This window comes from Rhinolophus hipposideros, assembly GCF_964194185.1.
Source record: "Rhinolophus hipposideros genome assembly, chromosome: 17".
Taxonomy (NCBI): domain Eukaryota; kingdom Metazoa; phylum Chordata; class Mammalia; order Chiroptera; family Rhinolophidae; genus Rhinolophus; species Rhinolophus hipposideros.
Genome location: NC_138063.1, coordinates 55,281,931 through 55,307,305, shown reverse-complemented (window position 1 = coordinate 55,307,305; position 25,375 = coordinate 55,281,931). Strand labels below are relative to the sequence as shown.

Below are 25,375 nucleotides of genomic sequence, written 5' to 3'. Positions count from 1 at the left end.
CAGGAGAAAAGAAGGGAAAAGGCCCCTTTTCAAGCAATTACTAAGGCTTTATCTTTCTGTATTTTCAACCACAGCTGATAATTTCTGTTCTTATTTTTTGAGGTGATCTTACTTATTTATCCTGGTGTATTAATACAAAAATTACATAACACAGACTTGGTACCATGTGACATGTAGGGAAAATTATTTAGTTACTAAAATTGAAGCAACTAAGCACCTGAGCAGTGAGAAACAAGGAGTGGGCAGCGGATCCTGGGGCCACCCAAAGAAGAGCAGCTGCCGTTATCAAGCCTGTACTCACTGAACTGACGCATAACACACATGCCTGTCTGTATTGCCCATAGGGAGTCACTGAGACCAGGGAGCAGCTAGGTCAGCCACGTGGCCACGCTCTCCTGGCCAGCACGGCGGGGCCAACATTTGAACTTAGGCCTTCCTGATTCCCAAATCCACGTATTTACTGCCAGCTACACTGCCGCACAACAAGGCAAGATGCCAGAAAACAAAAGTGGAGATGAGAAAAGCGAGTCCTCCCCCAGGGGGTTTGCTCTCAGTACACAGTGCAAGTGTCCCATGGGTCCTAGGGAGGCCCTAGCAAATAACAGGTGTTCAGTACATACTGGCTGAATATGTGCTGTAGACTATTTCTCCAAATATGTTGCTGGTGTCACTGCAGATCACTCTATTTGGGTAATGTGCTTTTCCAACATTCTCAGAAGAGCTGCAGAAGTAAAATTATATTCTGATTTTTTTAGAAACATCCTCTATCATATGGTAAAATATGTCTAACAATACTGCTGTATCCAATGCTGAACTTAAGCAACTTTGTATAACTACCAAGGATATTTAAATCCACCACCAAAACATCCAAATCAATATCAGATTAGCTGACACACTCGAAAAATTAAAGAAGTCTTGGGTATGTGCACTAGAGACTGTCCTTCCTGGGGGGAAGGGAGTACATCTTTTTTAATTCTGATAAGAGAGAAAAAATTCTTGAGAATGCTTATCAGTAAGATAGAAAGTGTTTTTCTATCTCTGATGCTTTGTTCTCCTAACCACTGGATCTCCTGTTGCTCTCCGATGCCAGCAGAAACCAGCATCTCCCAGCAAAGGCCCCACCAACACCCATTAGGAGAGTGGGCGAGAGGTTAAGATAAAGCACTACCAGGTTGGGTTTCTGCACACATCCTAATTGCTGTCATACAAGAATGTTTTCCTATTTGGCCAGAACCTGGTCCCTCCTCACCTAACCCCATTATCTGCTCTCCAAACACTAATCACATGGGGCTTCAGAAACCATCTAATGAGGAACTAGTTACTAAATACATATCATTATTTCTCCAAGGGCCTTGAGCACTGTTATTATGATGAGTGCCAAGTGTGAAAAGCACTTGAATGATGTCCTGGCACAGAAGGACTACTCAAAAAATGCCTGCTGAACTGAGCATGAAAGATGTGACCAGGTGGGAATGCTTCAGGTCCTGCCCTCTCTCAAGACGGCAGGGGCAGAACGCATACCTCTGCTGATCCCTTTCCCTGCGTGTGAGGCAGGGAGGGAGCTAATTATACAATTTAACAAGATAACCTGTTGACTATCAAAACAAGGACCTGTGTCACTCCATTGACCCTGCAGTTCAGGACTCTCACTGAGAATTCCTTCCCTGAATGGAGCAAAAGGTGTCGTGCAGGGTGTCAGGCGGGGTCTCCTGTCCCGCTCCCCACATAAGAACGCAGGACATGGTGAGGCCAAAAAGGAACACCTACGGAGCCATAAGTAGGAGAGTCAAACCAATATATTCTTGCTGGCAGCTGGGCTGGAGACACAGGAAGCAGTATCTACATAATCTGCAACCCGCCGTCCTAACAGCAGTCCGCGCTTGCCAGCCACCATCTTCTTGCTAGCCCCCATTTTTTTTCTTTTGCTAGCGTAGCCACGGCAGTTATATTAATGGCCAATGGCTCACTGGTTACAGCTGACGGCCAACTAGCCACAGCTGATGGCCATCCAATCACAGTTGATGGCCATTTACTACCTGAGCCAGAACCTTTCTATGTGAGGCCGAGAGCCTGGAAACTGCTTTCTGGGGCTCTGTCCCCACAAAAGGGTATTCAAATCTTCTGTAGGCTTGGTGTGAGCATGCCAAATCAGAGGCTGTCCGATCAGATTTGGGTAGAGGGGTGAAGGAGGAACACATGGGACAGCAGGAGACAAAGCAAACATGCTGAGTCTTGGGTCCATTACTGGAGGGGAGGCCCACAGGTGAGAACACAGAGAACCTTGCAGTACTTGAAGGAAGGGCCTCAGCATAGGCAGGGCATGAGCCCTGCTGGGGCAAGACCTGGGTAAGGATCTGTCCCCAACAACCTCCTGACTCAGTAGCTTGAGCAAGTGGTTCTATTTTTCTGAGCCCATTTTCTCATTGGTAAAATGGAGATAACACCATCTACCCTCACAGAGACTGGGAAAGTTAAATGATACAATATACACCATGCCTGGCATTTAGTAAACGCTCAACAAACAGGTCTCAACTACATGCACGACTACCGGGCCAGGAAGGTGGACTAGAGGCACAGAGGCCACATGCCCTCCACCCCCACTTTTGGGAGGTGCGCTCAATGCCAGTGCTCCTTTCCACTTCAGTGGATGCAGCCCAGGTCCAGGGGTCTATCTGGGCAGGCGCAGGGTATGTGTTTTACAAAAGTTTCAGCAGCAAACATGAAAGACTGGACTTGGGGACAAGGAGCCTCAAGGAGAGAAAACTTAGTTCTTGGCACACCAGGCAAAGCTCAGAGCCTCAGAATACATGACATTCAGTAACTGCAGCCCTGGGTCAGGACAGGTCTGGTTAGATGCTGAGCCTAGGAGACAGGGCTCAACATATTCCCTCCAGGTTTGAGTCCTGAGATGGAACCCAGGCAAGGGTTCAAGGGCCCTTGGTCAGAAGGTGGTGAGGAGGAGGAGGGGCTGCACCTTTGGGCATTTCCAAGCTGTGAGGGTCCCAGGTCACAGGCCCTGAGGGGATGCTGTCTGAGGGGTGAAATTTCTGCTCCAGACTCTCAGATCTTTGTGGAAAGAATTACTTTCCTCCATAAACCAGCATTTCTAACTCATTCCTTCTGTTTTCACTCACCATCATAGTGTATCAGAGGAAAGATGCAGCAAAGCGTCTGAAGGAGATTCAGCGAGGCCTGGCATCTGACAAGCTGTGTGGCCTTGGGCAAGTCACTTAAAACTCAAACTGAGAGTTCCGGCCAGGATCACTACAAGATCCCTTCTTCCCTATGTTATCACATCGCAGAGAAAGGAACTGACCCATGAGAGGTGGCTGATCTGTTGACGGATTTGAACTCCTCCTCATCTCTCTTCCTACTATTTCTTTCTAATCAACAACTTGATCACCACTTGGGCTCAACAGCCTTCCCAGGTTCATCAACCGGATCGTTTTCACCAGCAGAGCAGCTGGAGGGGAGGAGGAGAGAAGAAGAAAGGAGATATGTGTGTGTGAAATCCACTAAACATGGATTTCTAAGAAAATCGGAACAATTTTGACTTTTGGTAACTCATGCAGTTTCTGCCTATCTCCTCTTTAGGTAGGCCAGACAGCATACCTAGATTTATTTTATCTCTAGGATATGACAAGCGTTGAAGGCACATGATAGGCAAATCATATGCTAAATTGTTAGCAGAGTTGCCAAGTAGTTTCGCAAGTAAAAGGGTATCCTTTCTCTTCTGGAGAAGGACATTTCTTATGCGCTGCTCCAACTGGGGATGGCAGGGGTAAGAAACAGTCCATGATAAAGATGGGTTGGGATCCCAGAAAAATGCTTTTCCATCTGGCCTGCACGACACAAAGGTATTACTGGAAACAAAGACAAAGGGGGCGGGGTTACAAAAGAAAATCAAAATATTCTGGATAAAAACTGTGAGTAACTTTAAAACTCTATGTTTTCAATTCCATATTTTGCCTGGGTTCCATTTCTGTATGTTATTACAAGAGAAATCACTGACAACTCCAGAGTTATACAGAAGTTTTACTAGCTCTCCCCCAGCCCCTATCAGCTTTCTTCACGTTCCTTCACCTTTTAGGCACTGGAAGCGAGACACACATGGCACTCTATCCAGTAACTCATCGCAGCCACTACCTGGTATCTGTCAGGTATCACACACTTAACATGTCCAAATCAAAACGACTCATCCCCATAGTGCCCATATCTCGGTCAAAGACAACTGCAACCTTCCATGAGCTCAGGCCAATAGCCTTGTAGTCCTCTTGTCTCTTGTATTGCTCTCACATCCTACATCTGATCTACCTGATCCACAGCAAATCTGGTTGACTCAGCATTCAAAATACACCCACTACCTCTTATCTCCTTCACAGGTGCTACTCTGTAAGTCCACACCACCATCATCTCTCGCTTGTATTATTTCAGTCTCCCTGCTCCCACTCTTCCCCTCAGATAGTCTATTCTCACTATAGCAGCCAGATGGATGTTTCTAAACACAGGTCACACCATATTGCATCTCTGTTCAGAATCTTCTAGTGCCTTCCCATTTCAGAGTAAAATTCCTCCTTTTAGTGGTCTGTGAAGCTCTACATGATGTGGCTCTTCATTCTCCCATGAAGCAGCTTCCTTGATATCCCTCAACTTCATCAAGCAGGCCCTGCCCCAGGGCCTTTGCACTATATGATCCTTTCCCTCTAGGTCTGTACAGCTTACTGCCTTCACTCCTTTGGGTCATCACGCAAATGTCACATCCTCACGGAGTCCTTCCTTGACCACCTATTCAAAAATTGGAAACCACTGACATTTCTGATCCCTATTCTTTCCTTTCCTTTTCTCCAAAGTACTCTTCACCTTCTATAGCATTTAATTAATCAACTTAGTTGATAGGCTCTTTCCCTGCAACAAAATGTAAGCTCCAACAGGGAAGGTACTATCTATTTTGTTCATAGTGCCTGGCATATAATACATGCGTAATATTTGTTGAATGAATGAATAACGTTTTCACCTGAAGTCTCCATACAGGGTTCACATGTTGTATATTAAGTGTCACCTTCCAGATATCTCCCCAATCTGACCTTTCAACTTAAGGGCAAAATCTAGTCCAAGATTTCTCATCATCACAAAACTGTTATTTAACTGGTTTTTTTTTTCACTAGTTTCTTTATAACTCTGTGGAAAAGCTTCCTCTCTTCCCTCTCTCTGGTCCTGTCCATTCCATGACTTCTCACTCAAGCCGTTTCACCAGTCATCTCTTTAATATGTGAACACTTTCATGGCAAACACTGTTTTCTGTGACACGTGGACAGACCTACAACTATTCCAAAAAACAAATACAGAACTTTGGAATAACACTTCAGAACTATTAATCTTTACTATGAGTCTTAAAAAAGATATGCATTAGGTATGTATATATGTATTTGGAGGGATTAAGGGAGGAGGGCAGGGCTTGGTCCAGCTGTGCAAAACCATTTAAGGGTCTTCCAAAACTTACGGTTTCTTAGTAAAACCAAGTGTCCTGATTATCTGATTTGAAAAGAAACTAAAACCTGAACCATTAGAAAGCATCTAGAGGACTTCAGCCTTTGCAATGAATTTCCATTTAGTGATTTCAAAGGGAGAAGAACACTTACTATTTGAGGGACAGTTTCTTTTGTTTACCTAAAATTAGAAATAACAGTCATAATTGTTTTGAAGGGCTCTAAATGGTTTCAGAATTTGGGGAGAGTAATTTGGCCTTTTGTAAACAGACACATTTCTGAAATATAATTCTGAAACATGCACCTCTAAAATAAAAAACAATTCTTCCTTCCCTTGATTTCCCATTGTTCTATTTGTTTACTGAAACATAGAGCAGACAGACATCCTTTTACTTTCAATCCCTGCTTACTACCTCAGACTTTTAAATCCTTTTAAGTACCAAGAGACTTCTTCCATTTCTGCTCCAGTGTCTTCCAGCTACCTTCCCCTTACTTTCTTTCCACAGCCCCATTTTCCATCTCATTAGGCTGTGTATTTACTCCTCCAGGCCTCAGGGCTCAGCTCTCCTTCCCACTGAGACACAGAGAGCTGCAACTCATCCCCCTGCGCGTACTGGGTGAAGATGTACACTTCCACTGGGAGCTGAGGGTCAATACCAGCAGCCTGGCCCAAGCTAATTATCACTGCCCCCTACAAACACTTCATCACTTCAAGCTGCCCAACAAGGTTGGCAGATGCTGAGAAAGTCCTGGTAGTGACCTCATCAGCCCATCACCTTCAGGAGCCATTGACTTACCACACAACAATTTTTCTTGCCATGCAAATCCACTGGCGTCAGAGTGGCACCACCTTGCAGTCACCATAGGCTCCAGACACCACAGGCCCTCTCTGGCCTAGTACCACCCTCAGTCTCCCTGCTCTCTTTTCCGTTTGCGCAACTTGGCGCTTGATTTGTAGTTTTGTTTTTGAAGGGAGGTGGGAAGTATTAAGATATTTAAATACTTATAAATGGTCCCTTGTCTAATTGCTAAATAAGAGTGGTGATTTTTGCCAAGCAAAAGAACTTACTTATATAATCACAATTCTAACAGGAATCTGTATTTTGGGGAAGTTGGAAGAATGATGTTCATAAAAGAAAATAATGTGAAACAGTAGAGCTGCCTAGACTCATCCATTGCAGAGCCTCACTTTGCCTATGACACATGAAGTAGGAGCCAAAGGATCTGGTGACCATGGGGGTTGTGAGAGGCACTAGTTCTCCCCCTAAAATGCCCCTCATCACAGTCAGCTCCCTGCTGTCTCTCCTGGAGCACAGCATCCACTGCTCCAGATATGCTCACCTCCACCACTTCTCTGCCTGCAGCCTCAGAGACCCCTCACTCTCCTTCCTAGACCCCTAAGAGTCAGGCTTTCCTTTGCCCAGCAGTCCCTCCCACCCACCCTCACCTCTGTCCTCTGTCGCTCCTCCAGCCACCACCCCGTCCTATCCCTCAACTATGCTCTGCCCGCTCTCTCTCCTCCTCTCCTGTAGGCCTTCCACTTGCCACCCTTACGACAAAGTCTACTCACCTTTCAAGTCCTAGTTTAAATGTCATTTCCTCAGCAAGGCCTTTCCTGACCTTTAAAGCTGAAGCCCCTTATTTAGTACCCTCCCATAATTAATTATCTAATTGCCCACTTCTTCCAACAGATTGTAAGCTGTGCAGGACAGATGGGACTTTGCCTATCCTGGGGCCTACAGAATCCCTATGGCCCGCACACATCCTGACTTAGGGCAGGCACTTCATAAATATGTGCTGAATGAACTAATAAATGTAGGATGGTGTCCAGCAATAGAACAAGGTTGTGCCTGAAAGAGGTATGAGTGGCAGGGGTGGGAATAGGGAATGGGCACAGGCACAGTTGACAACAGGAGCTAAGCCTTGGATAGCAGTCATAGCAGGTACTCTTCCCAGGAGATGGGGACACATGCTCAACCTTGTCACATCAAGTCGCCTGAGAAATCATGCTTCTGCTGTAGCACAGTTCACGTCAATCATCAGCCTCCATCTGCAGAAACCTTGCTTCCTGAGGTTTGAGCCTGAATCACCCCATCTCCCAGATGGGAGTCATGGAGTTAGGGGCTTCGAGGTGAGAGACAACCAAGGCACAGCAGAGGGAAACGTCTCCTCAGTGACTCTTTTCCCAGACAGTCTCCTCATCGACACTTCATCAGTCATGCCTCTTCTCAGCAGGCATGTTCACTCTCAAAAGAGGCAGAAAATCCACCCATCCTAGGATAACTGTGGAAGGTGACCGGAGGACAGCTATATGTGCTGTCAGTAAGGACTGAAGCCACTCTTTAGCCCACACAGGCATGTGTGTCTGTGGTCCTAAGACACATGCATTTACAGCTTCCAGGTCAGATCTCCTGGGAAGACTTATCATGCTTTTCCAGAATCCTAAATTTTGACTTAGGTGGTCACTATATGTTCTTTCTTAGATACTGACTCTGGCCATGCCTCTCATGGCCCAAATCTAACTTTAAAAGCATTCTTCTACATTATGAAGCTCTATTCAAGATGTTTTTAATTAAAAGGAAAAATGTGAAAATAGTGAACTTTTACACAATAGTGTATTTAAAATATTTTTAGTAATTTTATCTAATTTGCTATGTTACTATATGATTCCCTCATTTGCCAGAGTAATCAAATAATTCCCTGATGAGAAAAAAGCCTAATTTGATTTTCCAAATTACAAATACACAGTTATATGTCAAACTCATTTAAAATAGAAATCAGTAACCAAAACAAAAACACTGAACATGGTATTCTGGCTGGAGGTGCAGACATTCGCCAGAGAGCAGCACCCTGTGTGGGGTGACACTGTGTCCCTGTGCTACAGTCAGCTGAGCCCAGAAGATGCCGGGATAATAGTCAAGTTAGTGCTTGTGTGTTTTAACTGAATGTTTTACCATGAGTTATTTTGAAGGCAAGATAGCAATATAATCTTATCATGGGAGATTATTTTCCCTAAAATGAATAAGCCAAACAAGCACCTAACTATTCTTGTTAAAACAAATCTTTAGTTTTTTGTTTAAGAAATGCTTTTGTGTTTTAAGTCCTGAAAATTATTTTATGATGAACTCTTTAAGAGAGTAGTTCAACTTAACACGTATTAAGTTTACTCACATTTCCTGTGAGTACATATGCTTCTGTTTGTATCCATCCCTTCCACGTCCTGCGTCTATGCTCCCTCAAACACTGTGGTATCTGATATCAACCCAAAAATACCTCACTAAGGCCCCCGAGTGCACCCAGGGCCCTTCACTCTTCCTTTCCTACCTCCGCCACTAACCCCAAGTCCCAGCCAACCACATCTAGCTACATTTCAAACAGTGCCTTCAAAGCTTTGGAAGTACAAAATAGAAGGTATTTTCCTTCCCCCTGAGGCTTGGGAGTCCAAGTTTCTATTTCTAAAAGGGCAAAATCAGAGGGAATAGGTTTAGATCACAGTAGACAGGAAGACATTTATAAAGAACTTCCCAGAATATCAGGGATGGTGTGGGCCCCAGATGTTAGCAGACAGGGGCTTTGCCTATGTTGGTTGACCACTCAGACTAGTATTTATGCACTGCAGGCCCATGTCACCAAACATTGTTGTAGTAGAAGATACTTCTCCAGAAGCATTTTAAAGACACACATAGCTTCCCAGGCAAAGGGATACAAAACATCAGTGACTCCCAAGCTTTTCTTGCTGAAAACATAATGTTCCACTTCAGGTCTAAAAAGAAACCACAGCTATGGCTCTTTTTTAAACATCCCACTTAATGTATGATAACTATCATCACACCATTAAAGCAGCCTGTTAACCTGCAAAATAATATTTCTTTTGGCTGAGGCCTCCTGATGCCTTTTCCACCACTGTTCACTTATCCAGCACACACATACAGAGAACCTACCTGGGCCAGGCACTGTGCTAGGGTCACAGCATGGCTTGAAGACTACGCGTACAGCAGGCATCAGACAGACCATCAGAGAGCTGGGCATGTGAGCCTGGAGATAGCATGATGCTTTACAGAACGATATCTGAGCAAAGCCTGAAAGCGAGTGTGGACATTGAGCCAGTGGGTGAGGGGAAAAGTGCCCTCAAGAAGTGAGGTTCAATGCAAGGAACTGAGGAGGTGTCATAGAGGGACTAGGTTTCCTGGGAAGTCAAGATGGGGGGCTAGACTGCAAAAGGTCTTGTGTTTGGTAAGCAATGCAGAGCCAAGCAAGGATTTTAGGCAAGGAACTGACATAGCTGGATTCATGTTTTATACCAGAACTCTGGTTGATGTTCAGAATAAACTGAAGGAGAACAGATGCTGGGGGTATGGGGGGTAAATCTAGGGCAACATATCTCAATATAGATGTGCATACTCATCACCTAGTAATTGTGCTAAGGTGCAAACTGTGATCTAGTAGATCTGGGTGGAATCCATGATTCTGGATTTCTAACAAGGCCCCAAACGCTGCAAATGCTATGAGTTCTCAGACAACACTGAGTCATCAGAGTCTTGGGGAAAGAAAATGAGGGCCTAAGCTTGGGCAAAGCCAGTGAATAGGGGACAAGTTCCAGAGGCAGACATTTATCTCGTCACTCTTGTTGTTCCCCCTGGACCTACCTATCAGAAATAGGTCCAGAGCTGGGGGAGAGGAAAACAAGAGGGTATATGAACAGATGAATGAAGACAGAATGGCTTTGGCATCCTTAGTTGAACGGAGTTGGATCATCAGAGCCAGGGACCAAGGAAAAACTGCCACTTTCCCCCATGTGCCTGCTGCATTTGTTCTGCAGCTCTGCTCCTCCACTAAATCAATTTGGAGATGGAGGATCTCCTTGACGGCAGTATGCACATGTGTCTCTTCTGTACTTCCTTTCTCCTCCCTAAATGTGCACATAGCTCATCAAATATAGCAGTAAATTGGGGGTCAGGAGAAGAGCTGTGTGACATAAGTACCTGGAAATTCCCTGAGGTTATCATCTTGCTTTCTGGACCACAATTTTTCTCAGCTGTGAAACAACAGAGTTGGACTAGAAAATGCCTACCGTCCTCCTTCCATAATCCTATAATCTGAGCTCCACCCTCAGTCTTCTAAAGCCTTCCTTTTTGTTACCAAAGATCTACTCCAGCTACTCTTCATGCACAGAGTCAGGCTTTATCCCAACTCTCAGCCTTCAGCAACTACTGAAGGGAAATACAAGTAGTTCCCAAAATGAAAAAAGTTGGGGAGCTCTTTTCTAGAAGTTGTTGTTTCAATTTCCTTCATTGGTTATAAAGGTTGACAGACGGGAATGGAGGAGTTACAGGCAGCTGATTTCTCAGACAAACTTGCATTTTTCAGCCCAGTGGACCTCTCTTTCAGCTTGTTCTTCTGGTCATGAGTCGCATCAACAAACACCACTTCCTTGAGAAGGTCAGGGCCTCAACTTCACTCAGACTGAGGGAAGGAAATGTAACACATAGGCATCTTGCTGGAAGGCAAAATGAAGCATAAAAGAAGTCCCCCTCTTGGAGAAAATCAGGGCACAATCAGGGTTTCTTACTCCTGAGGTTTCTTCTTTTATTCTTTACTCAGAAAAATTCCACCAAATTATGAAAGTACTCATTAATATAATTTCAGTCTCCTAAAAAGCCTAGTCCATTGTGGGGATTATATGCAAACTGATCAACATAATAAGTCTAGCGAACACCCATCACCACACTTAGTTACAAAGTTTTTTGTGATTAAATCCTTTAAGAGCTACTCTCAGCAATTTTCAAACATGCAATACAGTATTAACTATAGTCACTATGCTATACGTTATACCCCACGACTTATACATTTTATTTTGACCACCTTCTCACTTTTCACATAAGTAACATTTCTTGATACATCAAAAGGGATAAGACAATAAGTAGTTAGTAGAGAACTTTTTCTGACATAAGGCATAATGTAATCTATTTTAAATAATACCCACACCACTCCATTGTTATCATCAATGTCTAAAAACATTAGGCCAAGCAAACATTTGCAGAGAACCATAGCTACAGTCAGATGCACTCACTGCCAGCTGTCAGATAGGTGATATCAGTGTGTGAGAAAGGCTGCGTGGTAGAGAACAACAGGGCAATCCTCACAACATCCACAAGACTCTTGGCCTCTATGTGGAAGAGACAGGAAGGGCAATGGGAAACCATGTGCTACTCAGTGACTATCAAGGACCACTAACAATGCAGGCCCAACTGCTACTTCTCATTTTTCAAGAGATAAATTTGACTTAACATGAAATTTGCATTAACATGAAGTTTCCTAATTTTTTTAACGTTGGCAGTTTATTCATAATTTTTAAAACACTGACAGACCACAGTGTATATGCCAAACCAAACATGTCTGGACCAGATGTGGCCCATAACTGCCAATTTGCAACCTCTCACATACAAAGCAAGCCCCCATCCATAAGGAACTTATAAACCCATAAGTCCATGGGTTTATAATCAAGGCTCTCACTTGCCTCTGTATCAAATGCTAATGCTATTATAGGTTTAAAGATCCTTCATTGTCTGATCCCCTAGATTAATCCAAATTATGTTGCATATTCCCCTAAGAAACACTCTATTCTAATGAAATCAATCTCCTGCATTCCCAGGAACATATCATTTTCATTTCCATCTCTGTCCTTTTGCTCAAGTTATTTTGTTCCCCTATAAATGCCTCTCCTCTCTCTTCCATTCATGAGGTACAATCACATCCCACCTCTCCACACCATTTTCTTTGACTCCTCTGGTGAATGTATCATTTATTATCAGTACCACAGTTTAGCATGTAGTCATACACTGCTATTATTGTGAGCTAATTGTTTCATATGTATTCATTATTTCCTGGTTAGGCTGTGAGTTCTGTGGGGGAAGGGACAATGTCTTGGTGTCTTCTTCTTGTGTGTTTTAAGCAAGGTAATAGGAGTACACACACACCATAAGATATAAAGGCATCTGGGACATCAGCCACAAAACACACTACATTAATGTAAAACAGACCAGCCACTGCTAACTTAGGATTCCTTATAGTGGGAAGGAGAAGAACTCCCTGGCCCAAATGAAAAAGGTCTAGTTAAGAAACAGTGCGAAGCACAGAATTGAAAACAGCAAATCAGTGTCAACATCCTTGAATTCATCAGTCTGCTCTATTTCCTTCTGGAGTCAAGTCAATACTTGATTGGTCTAAAACTTACTTGGGGGCTTTCCAGAAACCAGGCGGAGCCATACCAGACCCAGGGCAAAGTCAGGTCCCAGGAAACCATGGTATAGGTCTCTATTCCATGAACCACTTTAACCCCAAACCAAATGGGACCAATACTCTTGCCAATGACCTTACGCAAGAGGAATCCTGAACCAACCCACTGCCTGGCATCCTTGGGTTATCCATTTTCCTAGATCAGCCTGTTTCCTCTATAACTGTCACCTTTAGCCAGACATGTCCAACCTGACCTCAGGACTCCCACACCCACCAAATGTTTGAATTTGTCTGGCTAGTATCTTGTACTCCTTCAGAAATACTTCAACTATGGACCAGTGCCTACTACAACAACTAGAGAAGCTAGAGATGGCAGGAAGCATCTAGGCAGTGTGCTGTTCCCTTCCTGTCTAGGATTGTAGTCTGGGCAAGCTGAAGACAGATTTTAATGTCTTCGTTTTGAAACAAAGACAACTCACCTGGCATCGTTAGGCTATAATTAGGTTTTCTTTTTTTCTGTGAATTATATTCTCCCTTCAGTATTTAAAACCATCTGATGTGCTGGGAGGAAAGGGGTGGCAGGAATTCACTATCGCTGTGCAGTATTTTCATTTCAGTTGAGAAGCTTAATTAATGTTGATTTCTACAAACAAATGCTCTTCAGAGAATGATAATGACATACTGAGATTATGAGTAAATTAAAAATTAACACTATCTTTGAAAGGTTGTAAAAGACAGGCGGACACATACCTGGCCACAAAGTCTTCTTTACATATTACCAAAGGAAGAGATGAATTTTGCCAATAAATGCCCACCATGAACTATGAAACTTGTCCTCTTCATCCATTGAAAATAAAGATATAATATATTTGTGGAGCAAGATTGTTCATGAGACAATATAAAATTTTGTAGTGCATTAGCCAGGGACCCATGTAATTCATGAATAAAATCATTTCATACACTTGACCTTAAACTGTTTGTCCATAACCTTCCTGCCAACATTAAGGCCAGGCATATGCAAGTAAGGTAAGAAGACAGAGAGGATAGGTGTAGGAGAATGAATAGCATGAAGGAGTCTGTCGGGTAGATTTTTTCATTAACCCGAAGGATGCTCAAATTCTGAGAGTTGGCTCACAGCCTTGGCAGGGACAGGATCCTGCAGACTTCACAGTGCTGCTCCTTTGTTCACATTCTAATGCGTTTCACAGCACAGAGCAGAAGCTACACTGTTATGCCGGATCATTTCATGAACCTCAAGTCTTTTATCTGAAACCAAAGCCTAAATGACTTTTATCTGCCCAGCTTGCTGGCCATCACCTTCAAGTTCCTGAATGAAACCAAGGCCAGAGCTGTCATATTTCCAGGTTTCAATGAATTCCACAGCATCTCAGAGTGTGGGATACAGATTTGATTACTGGGTCTTTGGAAAGCAGTTCTTCAGAATCTGGCAGGGTGCAGGAGAAAGCATCACCTGTGGATTGGTCATGGTGGTGGTGTTGGCTGGATGGAATGGAGGGAGACCTCATATAACAGTCATGTCTTTTTCACCCTCTTCCTCGTAGGCTGCTGGTAAGTAGGCGACTTAGTTTTCTGTGTTTAAAACAAATTCATCCAAACTAAGTACAAGGTGTGATAAAAAAATATGATGAATGTTTAAAATTTAAAAAACGTATTACAGTAAAAGACATATTGCCATTAATTCCCCTCAAAATATTCCCCCTTGCTTCAAACACTCTTATCCCATCACTCTTGCCACTTTCTGAAGCAGTTCTGGAAGTCTTCTTTTGGAGGTGTCTTTAGTTGCACTGTCGTGGCTGCCTCGATGTCCTGAATCGATTCAAAACGTTTACCTTTCATGGTCATTTTGACTTTGGGGGAAGAGCCAGAAGTTGCACAGTGCCAGATCCAGTGAATAAGGTGGATGAGGACATACCATAACGTTTTTATTTGACAGAAATCGCCGTAGCAGAAGCTATGTGTGACATGGAGCGTTGTCATGATGGAGGATGAAACTGTTTGCTCATTTCATGTTAATGCATTGTTCGTGACCCAAGATTTATGGCACACTTTAAAACACAACTTTTTTCAATCGTAGCTCACACCTGATTGCACCGAACAAGTTGAAACTTGTCACACACTGTTACTGAGGTTCGATGTGCCCCCTCCCGTATTGAAGATCCCTGCTTTTCCGTTGGATAGCACTTGGCAGCAGCATTCACCGTATATTCTGATCATACCTCATACTTCTGCCTCAAACCAGGAATTCAGTTGCTCTGAATAGAAAATCAAAATCAATACTTTTGTTCTCTGAGTTTCCTTCTCCTTATGACTTTCATTTATAAGATTCGTGTCTACTCTTGGAACAATAAGGAATTAGTTATTTAGTAAATTTCTTTATAGCACCAAAGACTCAAAAAAAAAAAAAGCCTTTTTAAAAGACAAATAAAACCCAAAACAAACAACCGTTGTTCTTCAAGAAAAATGTAGCCTTATCAGTGAAATGGGGAATGCTCTGTTTATCTGGATAGAGGGGCTGTCCAAAGCAGTGAGGTATGTAACTCTATCTTGAGCATTCTCCTCTTCTCCTGGCACCTCCTTATTTTGCTGCCTCTGAGGTCCACACTCCATTATGCTCTCTAGTGCTCTGGGCTAATGCTTCTCAAAGAGTGGCCCCTTTGATGTTGCAGAAGCATCAGCATTATCTACAAACTTGTAAGAAACACACTCTCAGAACATCCCAGGTCTTCTGAATCTCAGAGTATGGAATGATCTGATGCACGAAAAATTGGAGAACTAACTGAGCCTTTTCCTCCCTCCTTCTCCCAATTAAAAAAAGGAAAAAAAGTGTTTTGTTCCTTTCTACTGGTGATGGTGATGCTTACTGTGAGTGAGTCATGTGCTAAGTATTTCACATCTTCACAGCATTTCCTGTCCCTATATAGTAGATATATAGTGACAGGTTACTATAGTAGAGAACCTGATCAGTGTTCACTATTATTATATGCACATAGCGTTAACCAGATTAAGATTATGAGTCTGATTCTTACAGATGCCTGTTTATGCTGGGCCACTCTAAGGCTACAAAGGACAGTCTTCAGTCTGAGATAGATATTGGTCCTAAGAGGCAGGCATGGGGTCCATCAGAACAAACCAGTCAGAAAGGCCATAAAAAATAGCCAATGGGGAAAGCACCACCAGTCACTAGAAAATACAGATAGTGTTGCATACTGATTATGACATCATTAATGCTATCTAGAGGACTTCAGAAAAAGATCTCCAAGTGTGTGGTTTCACCCACAGTAAGGCATTCCAACACATGGTCTGCAGACAAGTTTCTTTAATCAGGTCAGCCTGGGCATAGGAGAGGTTGTAGTCAGCAGCGAGAGGAAGGGGGCAATTATAATGGCCCCGCACATGTCATGAGAGTGGTCTGGATGCCCAACATATTGGGGAGAGATGGAAGTTGAGGACCAGGCAGAACACGACAAGTGAGGGAGGTACTTGTGCAACCAAGGGCATCAGCCTGGGGAAGGAGGAATAATCTCCTTGTACCCCAGTCTTCCTTCACCCTGCACGTGGGATGAGAGAATCAAGAAGCTGCAATCCCCACTTCTGCCTGAGAAAGAAGAAGTGTCATTACTATAAATCAAACACTCCATTTCTCAGAATGCATTCCTAATTTCAGAGCATATTCAGTACTGCACAGAATAACCATAAGCATTGACAGATTTAAAATTATAGTTTCAACTACCTGAGAAGTGACTTACTTGTCTATTCTTTCAACAAATATTTCTAGAGCTCATACTATATACCAGGCAGGGTGCAAGGTGACTTCATATATGTCTCATGAAGCTTATGGCCCCGGGAACCAGAATATTTGCTGTTTTGCTCCAGTAGAAATTTGAGTCATGCATTATGAGGATTATGTACAACCACTAGTCAGGTTGAAGGAGCCCACTAAAGGACTGGAACCTACATCACACCCTGATATTTTAATTTTCTAACCATCTTTATATACATTTGCAAAATGCTGAAAACTGTTTCTTCATGAAACATGACAATTAAATTTGCGGGCGAAGAAATACACAGGAAACACTTATTTCACTAGAGGAACGTGATTCTGGAGAAAGCCAGGAGACTACAAATATTTCTGCAGCCTCATGTTTGGAGATTTGCAAAAGTCTTCCGGTGCATCCCTCTTGATAACAAGAGTCTACTGAATATTACGTTTTTCTGTAAATAGTTATAACAGTGAGAGTTTATTACTTACTCTCTTTTGATCCTCACATCTGTGAGACGTTAGTCTGGAGAAGGAAACCTAGTACTTACTTATCTTAAAACTGGAAGTTTGTGCCTTTTGACCCCCTTCATATAATTCCTCTTCCCACCTATCCCTCACCTCTAATAACCACAAATCTAATCTCTTTTTCTAAGCATTTTTTAAAGATTCCACATATAAGTGAGATCATACAGTATTTGTTTTTCTCTGTCTGACTTATTTACTTAGCATAATGCCTTATACCTAAGAATCCACTGCCAAATTCAAGGTCATGAAAATTTCCCACTGTGTTTCCTTCTAAGAGTTTTGTAGTTTTAGCTCTTATATTTAGGTAATTCATCTATTTTGAGTTAATTTTTGTATCTGGCATGAGGTACGGTTCCAACTTCATTCTTTGGTATGCGGAAATTCAGTTGTCCCAGTACCATTCATTGAAAATACTATTTTTTCCCCATTGAATGAACTTGGCACCTTATAAAAAATCTGTTGCCACGTAGATGTATTTATGTGTATATTTATGGACTATCAATTCTATTTGTGGTCTATATGTCTATCATTAGGCCAGTACCACACTGTTTTGATTACTGTAGCTTTATAAGTTTTGAAATTGGGAAATGTGAGTCCTCCCACTTGATTATTTTGGCTATTTAGTACCCTTTACAATTCATATGAATCTGAGAATCACCTTTTACATTTTTTGGGGGAAAAACTGTTAGAATTCTGATAGACATTGCATTGAATTTGTAGACCATTTGGGGTAGTATTGACAGCTTAGCAATATTAAGTATTCCTATGCATGAATATGTAATGTGTTTCCATTGAATTAAGGTCTTCTTTAAATTTCTTTCAGCAGTGTTTTGTAGTTTTCAGTGTACGTGTCTTTCCTCCTTGGTTAAATTTATTTCTGCGCATTTTCTTCATTTAGATGCTATTTTAAAAAGAATTACTTTCTTACTTCCTTTTCAGATTGTTTGTTGCACAAGTATAGAATCACAATTGTTTCTCTGTGTTAATCTTCTTCCCTGAAACTTTGTTACATTTTTTTTTTTTTAGCTCTAGTAGCTTTTTTGTGGATTCTTTGGTATTTTCTATACATAGGATCAGGTCATCTACAAGTAGAGATAGTTTTCTTCCTTTGCAATTTGGATGCCTATTATTTCTTTTTCTTGTATAATTGCTCTGGTTAGAATTTCCAGTACAACACTGAATAGCAGTGATGAAATTGGGCATCCTTGTCTTCTTGTTCCTGATCTCAGGGGGAGATCTTTTAGTCTTTCACCATTGAATATGGTGTTAGCTGTGGGATTTTCATAAATGCCCTTAATTTTATTAAGGAAGTCCCCTTCTATTCTTGTTTTGTTTTGTGTTTTTTTTTTTTTTTGTCCTGTAAAATCATTTTATTTTCTGTTACATAGACATCTTTCTCAGGTAATGTGACTAGAACCTATTTATGGGGTTTTATAGTCGGGGTAAATATATTTTTCAAAAACTTATTTCTATTATACAGAGTTGTGATACAAAAAATGATTTATAGGCTACAGTTTCAGAAGGCAGTTAGCTGGACTAATACTACTGAAGAAACTTTCCTATTTAAGTCTATAATATGGAATGAAAAGATATGATTAAAAAATCTTCTGATCAAAAAAGCTTGAGATCATCAAAGGAATGTTTATTGTCCTCCACAGAGAGCCACCAGGATTTTCTCATAATCTCCTTTGGTTTCATCCAGGATAGCTTGGCAGAGAGAGATACCATACAACTTCTGATAGCATGCTTTGATGTCATTCATGTCGACTTCAGAACGAGAAACCATAATTCTGATCAATGTCTTATGAGATGTTCCAGCACCCTTCATGGCCTGATGAAGCTTCTCAGCAAAGAACATTGGCTTGTTTGTGGCACGCTTCACAATTGTTGTGAAGCATTTCTCGATGTCACCTTTCATCTCCAGGTCCAGAACTTTGTTCATGTCATGCTTACTGTACTTGGCATATTTCTGAAACACTCTGCGAAGATGGGAATAGCTTCTGGTGGTACGAATGGTATTGAACACATTCACATCTGTCCCTTTTCTCCTTTCTCCTGCTTCATATAATGCCCTGGCGTCTGAGTCAGCCAAATCTTCACTTTGGCTAAAATCCTCAGATCCGTCACCCTTAATAAGAGAAAGCAAAGCCTTCTGGTAATCTCCAGATGTGTCTGAGGTGATGTCTTTAGCCAGGTCTCTCTTCAATTCTTCTCTATAGACTCTGTTAATTTCTCTGATTTCTCTGTTAGTTCTTGATGCCAAAATTTCATTAAGAGTGTCTTCATCAGTTCCAAGGCCCTTCATGGCAGCACGGAGTTCATCAGCATCAAATTGGCCTGGAGTTTTTAATAGAGCCAAAGCAACTTCCTCAAGGTGACCTGTAAGGGCTTTCCTCAGAGTTTCATCCAGGGGCTTTCCTTTTTCCTGGAGATAAGCTGCTTTGATCTATTGACGCTGTGCATTGTTTCTCTTGGTGAGAATGTCAATGATGGTTGCTTCATCCACACCTTTAACCATTATTGCCTTATACAAGGCAGCAACATCCGAGGATGGATTGAAGCCAGGATAGGGGCTCACTGCTGACCCGGGACCACCTTTGGATCCTTTCACAGTGTTAATGTATTCCTGCTCTTCATTGTCAATAAACCAGGCCTGCTGGAGGAATTCTGATACCATTGCCATTTTTAAAGAAGTTTCTTTTTATCCACCTTCTTCCAAAGAACTAAAGAGAGATTTGTTTTGTTTTTTAAGGGTTTTTTTTAATCATAAAAGGATGTTGAGTTCTGTCCAATGCCTTTTTTTGTATCTATTGAGATGTGCATGTGTTTTTGTCTTTCCTTCATTCTATTAATGTGGTATATTAAATTAGTTGACTTTCTTATGTTGAACTACAATTCTATTGTCTTTTTAAAAGATAATTAATTGCAAAATACATATGACTGTACAAAAACTATACTCTGGGCATCATTTTAAAGATTAGTTCATTTCCATTCAACATATATTAATTGTACTCCCAGGCATTGTTCTAAGTACTGAGGGTATTTCACACCAATGAATTAAAGAGACACACATACCCTCCTGGAGTTACATTCCAGAGGGGAGACAGACAAAAAGCAAGATAAGCAAGGTATGTGTTATGTTAATTAGTGACAAGTGATAAGGAAGAAAAGCAACAAAATGAGAAGAGAGTATGAAGATGTTGAGATTTTAGATAGAGAGGACTATCTAATTTGTAGCATTACAGTTTACATATATGTCCATAATTTAGCATTGCTTTAGAAATAAAGAAAAACACTTTTGGTGAATAGACATAAACTGTCTAAATGAAGTTAGTATCTTTCCCACAACAATCCTCTGCCAAGCCACAAGCCCAACTAGGAAATCCCATTTCCTTTTGGCTCCATGTCCTCCACCAACAGATATTGACCCTGATGCCAAATGTAATGTGGTTTTTAGGTGTTGTGAGCCAATGGGGACATAAATGGCACCAAATATTGCCCTGTTGAACTAGAACAAGGTTGTAGAATACATGAAGTGATGAATGAGTAGTACTCCAAAACCAAGTGCTTCAACATACCCACCCTTTCCAATCTTCATTCCTGTTACTCATTTTTGATACCTGAAAATATTCAGGACTGTGTATTTGTCCATAACTCCTATACACTAACTTCCTGATACTGTATGATTCTTTAAAAAGTTATAGAAGGTTAAATTGTCTTTTCATTTCTGACTCCAGCATGCTAACATAATTTGAACATACTCATCTGACCTTCAAAATAAATGAAAAATACAAGAGAATGAAGAATGGGCATGCTACTTGATAAGCTGACTTTAACATGAAAGCAACAACTGAGTGCCACTTAACTAAATCATAGGAATAGACAGAATCTCATACGTCCAGATTTTTTAAACCAATTATGCAGATTAAACATGACTTCATTTAAATTACAATCGCAATATACTTTTTGATAGTTATGTAGATTTTTAATATAAAGCTTCCTAAAAAAGACAATCTTTTGTCTTTATATCCAAGAGGCTGCCATCCTGAGTTGAGCAATGTTTCTTTCAGCCCCATTCAACTCACTCGCCTTTCTCCCATCACAGCAGACAGGATGCAGTGTGCGAGGAACAGGAAACCTGTGCTTCATAGTCTTGTGCCCAGGCCAACCAATTAGCATGTCACCATAAGGGGCAGATGCACATGAATATGGAGCACAGAGCCTCATTTTTCTCTTCAGTCTATCAAGCCATGAATTCACTACTCCAGTTCTTGGGGGTGGGGGTAGGAACTGAAGAGAAGGAGGGTTTCACAAGCCACATCTACAGGGTTGTGAAACTCAAAACAGTCAGGCTCTGTCATCCTGAAAATGTATTTCTGAATGCAGTGACTCCATCTTTTTATACCCAGGTGCACTTCCTGGTGTTAGGTCACTGTGTAGCTAGATACAGTGACATCAAATTATTTCCTATGGAAGACAGTCTTGATGTTATGTCATTCACTTACATAAATAAAAAGGAAGACTTACTGTAAGATTTTTGAGCCTAAACGACAACAGGTATAAGCAGATATTTTATAAAGAAAACCAAAACACTGAAATGAAATTACTGGCTAAATGAGCTCAGAAAATGTAGGGGAATGAAAATACACAATGCCTAATTTTATTTATCACATTAGAGCAAGTTCTATAGAAAATTACTATATTCTTTGCTCATCAACACGGTTTAACGCAATGTAAACACATCCCTATTGCTACTGTGCCGAAATACTTCTCCATTGAGTTATTAGCCATAGTTTCATATTATAAGAACCATAATAGAAAATGTGGCTAAACAGCTAGATGGAGTGTTCCCGGCAATATGGAGAAACAGTTGTGTTTATGCGGAGATTAGTCTTTCAAATTGAGAGATCTCCAAAGCTCCATTTGTACTTGAAAGGCTTGTCTTTTTGTTACCTAGTAAATAGCTCATTCATATTCTACAAAGAAAACCCTCTAAAATGGGAGAAATAGCCATATTTAACGTTAGGTAGGGAAACGGGGCTGAAAGCTAGAAAAGTCTATTTCCCTCAGTTTCTTGGACTAGATTAAAGCTTTAAAATAGCCTCTGTTTTTTCCATATATAAGAGGCAAAAATTTCATGAAAGACTAAAAAGTACCATCCATAAATGGAGAAATTATGCCACACGTTAAGAAACACATTTTAAAAAAGAAATCTTGGGTCCTTTTCTCTTATTCCTCAGCATGTATTTCTTAGCTGCTGCATTTCCCCCAAAGATGGAAGGGAATTGTCAAGATGGTCCACAAGGCAGGGTACCGAAACTAGTCTTCACATCAGGGCCATCTTTTCTAAAACCCAAGAGTGTCCCTGAGAGTATCTTGGGATGACTAGAGTTGCAGTTAATTCTCAGTATTAGGAATAAATATCAGAATTGTGGAGGTACTGAGGGGTTCCTGTTACCCTTCTGCCAACTCTCATTTCAGACTCTCCTTTCCATTCCCATTGTTGGTGCCTTAATTCAGAGTGTCAACTTCTCTCATCCAAAATACCAGCACCTCTTACAGGTCTACCAGTGTTCCTGCACCCTCAGTCTATAGCACTATGCCACAGTGATTGTCCCCAAACAACACCCCTATTCATCCTTAAAAACACAGATCTTATTTTATTTGAATTGCGATCTGCCTGGCTTAAAAAAAAAAAAAAGAAAAGCAACTTTCTTGCAGGTAGGTAGGGACTTAGCTGTGATCAATAAGATGTAAGTTGGTAGGATTCCAAGAAAGGCGTCATAAAAGGGGGCAAATACTAACTGGGTGTTATCTTTCCTGGCCTTCCCTCCCATTCCAGATTCCTGCCTGGAACTTGATGTATATGATGTAAATTAGAGCCTCTAGGAGGCACAGTATACGTTGGCCAACTCACTATCTCAAAAAAAAAAAACACAATCGGGGAGGTAAGAATATGTGTTAAAAACTGTTTTAAAGACTATTTGAATATAAAAATAACAGAACGGAGCTACCATGTTAACAGGCAACAAAGGCAATGATTCTGTGCTTCATCAGTCATGTGTCCACGGGCCAACCGCTGGCCATGCTTTTCCAAGCCCAAGGCTGGGGTGGGAAGGATGCAAACAACCGGAAAGTGGGATGTGGCAAGCAGCATGCCCCTTCAAAGAAGCAAAGGAGGAGAAAGGAGCTCTTTTCAGAGACAAAGAAGAGGGTTGGAGAAAAGGAATGAGCCTGAGAGTCTGTCAAAGTCCAAGGGTGATTGCAACTATACTCAGGAAGAAGTCAGCTCTTCCCTAAGTGCAGAGACATATCATGCCTGAATCTACAAACTCTGTGTGGTATCTTCAGGGAATCACCAATTGCTTCATAGAAATTCTTCATAGTCCTGGGTCCCTAGTAGGAAAAATGTCCCACTACCCTTTAGAGTCATCCGCAGTTGCTACTGCTGAAGGTCTGGACTTGCTTGTCAGCTATTCATTAAGAGGCCAGGGAAGGCTCCCATGGCGACTTCACCCAAAGTGTCCAGATCTCCCACGGACACCTGTTCATGAAAGCACTATTACATACATTCCTTGGGTCTAGGTAGCAAACTATTCATTCCTAGACCCATTCCTTGGGTCTAGGTAGGAAAGTTCCTGGATGGGGCTTTGCTTGGAGTCTGTGTTTCTGGGCAGTATCCTTACTGTCCCTGCTCTGGCCCTTACAGCCACCACAACTGAGCCTACCGTGATCTTCTGGGCCATCATCCTGCACATGAACACACTCCTTCCTTCCTTGGTGAGCTTTTCAAGGCTTATGTTTAGGAGACTTTTGTATTAATTACGTAAAGAAGACAAATCCCAATCACTTACCTCCCAGATTTCTTTTTTACAATTATTTAGATCAGTTCCAAGATCTAACTACTTATAAGACACTGAATGTCTCACAGTTCTATGTAAAATTCAGCTTATCTTACACCAAACTTGGCATCTTTTCCTGAAAAGCACCTCCCTCCCTGACCTCATGATATAGTGAATCACATCTTTGTTCACCTAGGCTTGATACCTAAAAGCTTCCCCTGGCTTCTCCCCAACCCCAGCTCCATAGTCCATTGGTCATCCTGTCTCACTTTAAGAATACAGCAGTCCCCCTTATCTGTGGTTTCGTTTTCCATGGTTTCAGTTACTTGTGGTCAACAGTGGTCTAAAAATATTAAATGGAAAATTCCAGAAATAAGCAAATCGTAAGTTTTAAATTTCACACTGTTCTGAGTAGCACGATGAACTCTCTCCCTGTGCTGGTTTATCCCACCCAGGTGATAAATCATCCCTTTGTCCAGCGTATCCATGCTGTATACGCTATCTGCCCATTAGTCATTGAGTAGTATCTCAGTTATCAGATCAGTCAGAGAGAGGTCACATTCACATGACTTTTATTATGGCATACTGTAATAATTGTTCTACTTTATTATTGGTTATTATTAATCTCTTACTGTGCCTAGTTTATAAATTGAACTTCATCACAGGTATGCATGTAAAAGAAGAAACATGGTATATATAGGGCTCCGTACTATTCACGGTTTCAGGCATTCACTTGGGGTCTTGAAACGTATTTCCCGCAGATAAGGGGGGGACTAATGTATTCACATTGACTCCTTGCTTCCTAGTCTTACTACCACTGCCCTGTTCACATCTCCCTCATACCTGACATGCGTTATTTCTAGTAAATCCACAGTTGACCATCTGTCTACTTTGGGAATGGTGAAGGATCCCACAAACCTGAGTTGTGGTTCTTTTGCTGCAGTTGCTGCCATCATGGCATATGATGTCAGTACACTGCTCAAAAACTTTCTGTCGTTTCCAAAGAATAAAGCAGGACCACATTAATTAGTGAAACAATTGACCTCAAACTCCTTCTTTAGCATAATTTCCTTTCCTACAAGAACCGTCCACTCTCCTTCAGTAAAGTTCATGTCACTGTCCCCAAATCTTCATGGCTCTTCTTTGTTTTTGTTTATAATGTTGTCCTACTCTTCGTTGGTGCTCCCCATGACTCTCAAAATCCCATGTATTCTTTAAGGCTATCTGTACCCCTACCCCAAACACCCAGCTCTGGCTCTTCTCATTTGCTATAATAGTCTAGCATTCATGAATATATTCATCCATTTGCTTGACAGATGTCCATGAAGCACCTCCTATGGGCAGGCACTGTGACATCCAATGGGGACAAGACATGTCAGCTTCCTGATCCTACAGAGCTTGCAAAGAAAATAAGCCGTTCTATTCCAATAGGGCTTGGTCGGTTACATTAATCACTTGTTATGATGGATGAGGATGTAAATTCTACCAATGGAGATCAAGTAAGA

General features: G+C 41.6%; 1 protein-coding gene and 1 pseudogene across 3 annotated transcripts in view; both read right to left on the bottom strand.

Moving 5' to 3' along the window:
- LDLRAD4 (low density lipoprotein receptor class A domain containing 4) overlaps nucleotides 1-25,375 on the bottom strand; it is a gene marked incomplete at its 5' end in the record, with an annotated part of 627,426 nt that overhangs the window by 222,698 nt on the left and 379,353 nt on the right. The gene's annotated exons all lie outside the window — the stretch shown is intronic.
- LOC308509916 (annexin A1-like) lies at nucleotides 18,671-19,720 on the bottom strand (annotated as a pseudogene). Its single transcript has one exon. The product of its transcript is annotated as an annexin A1-like (transcript).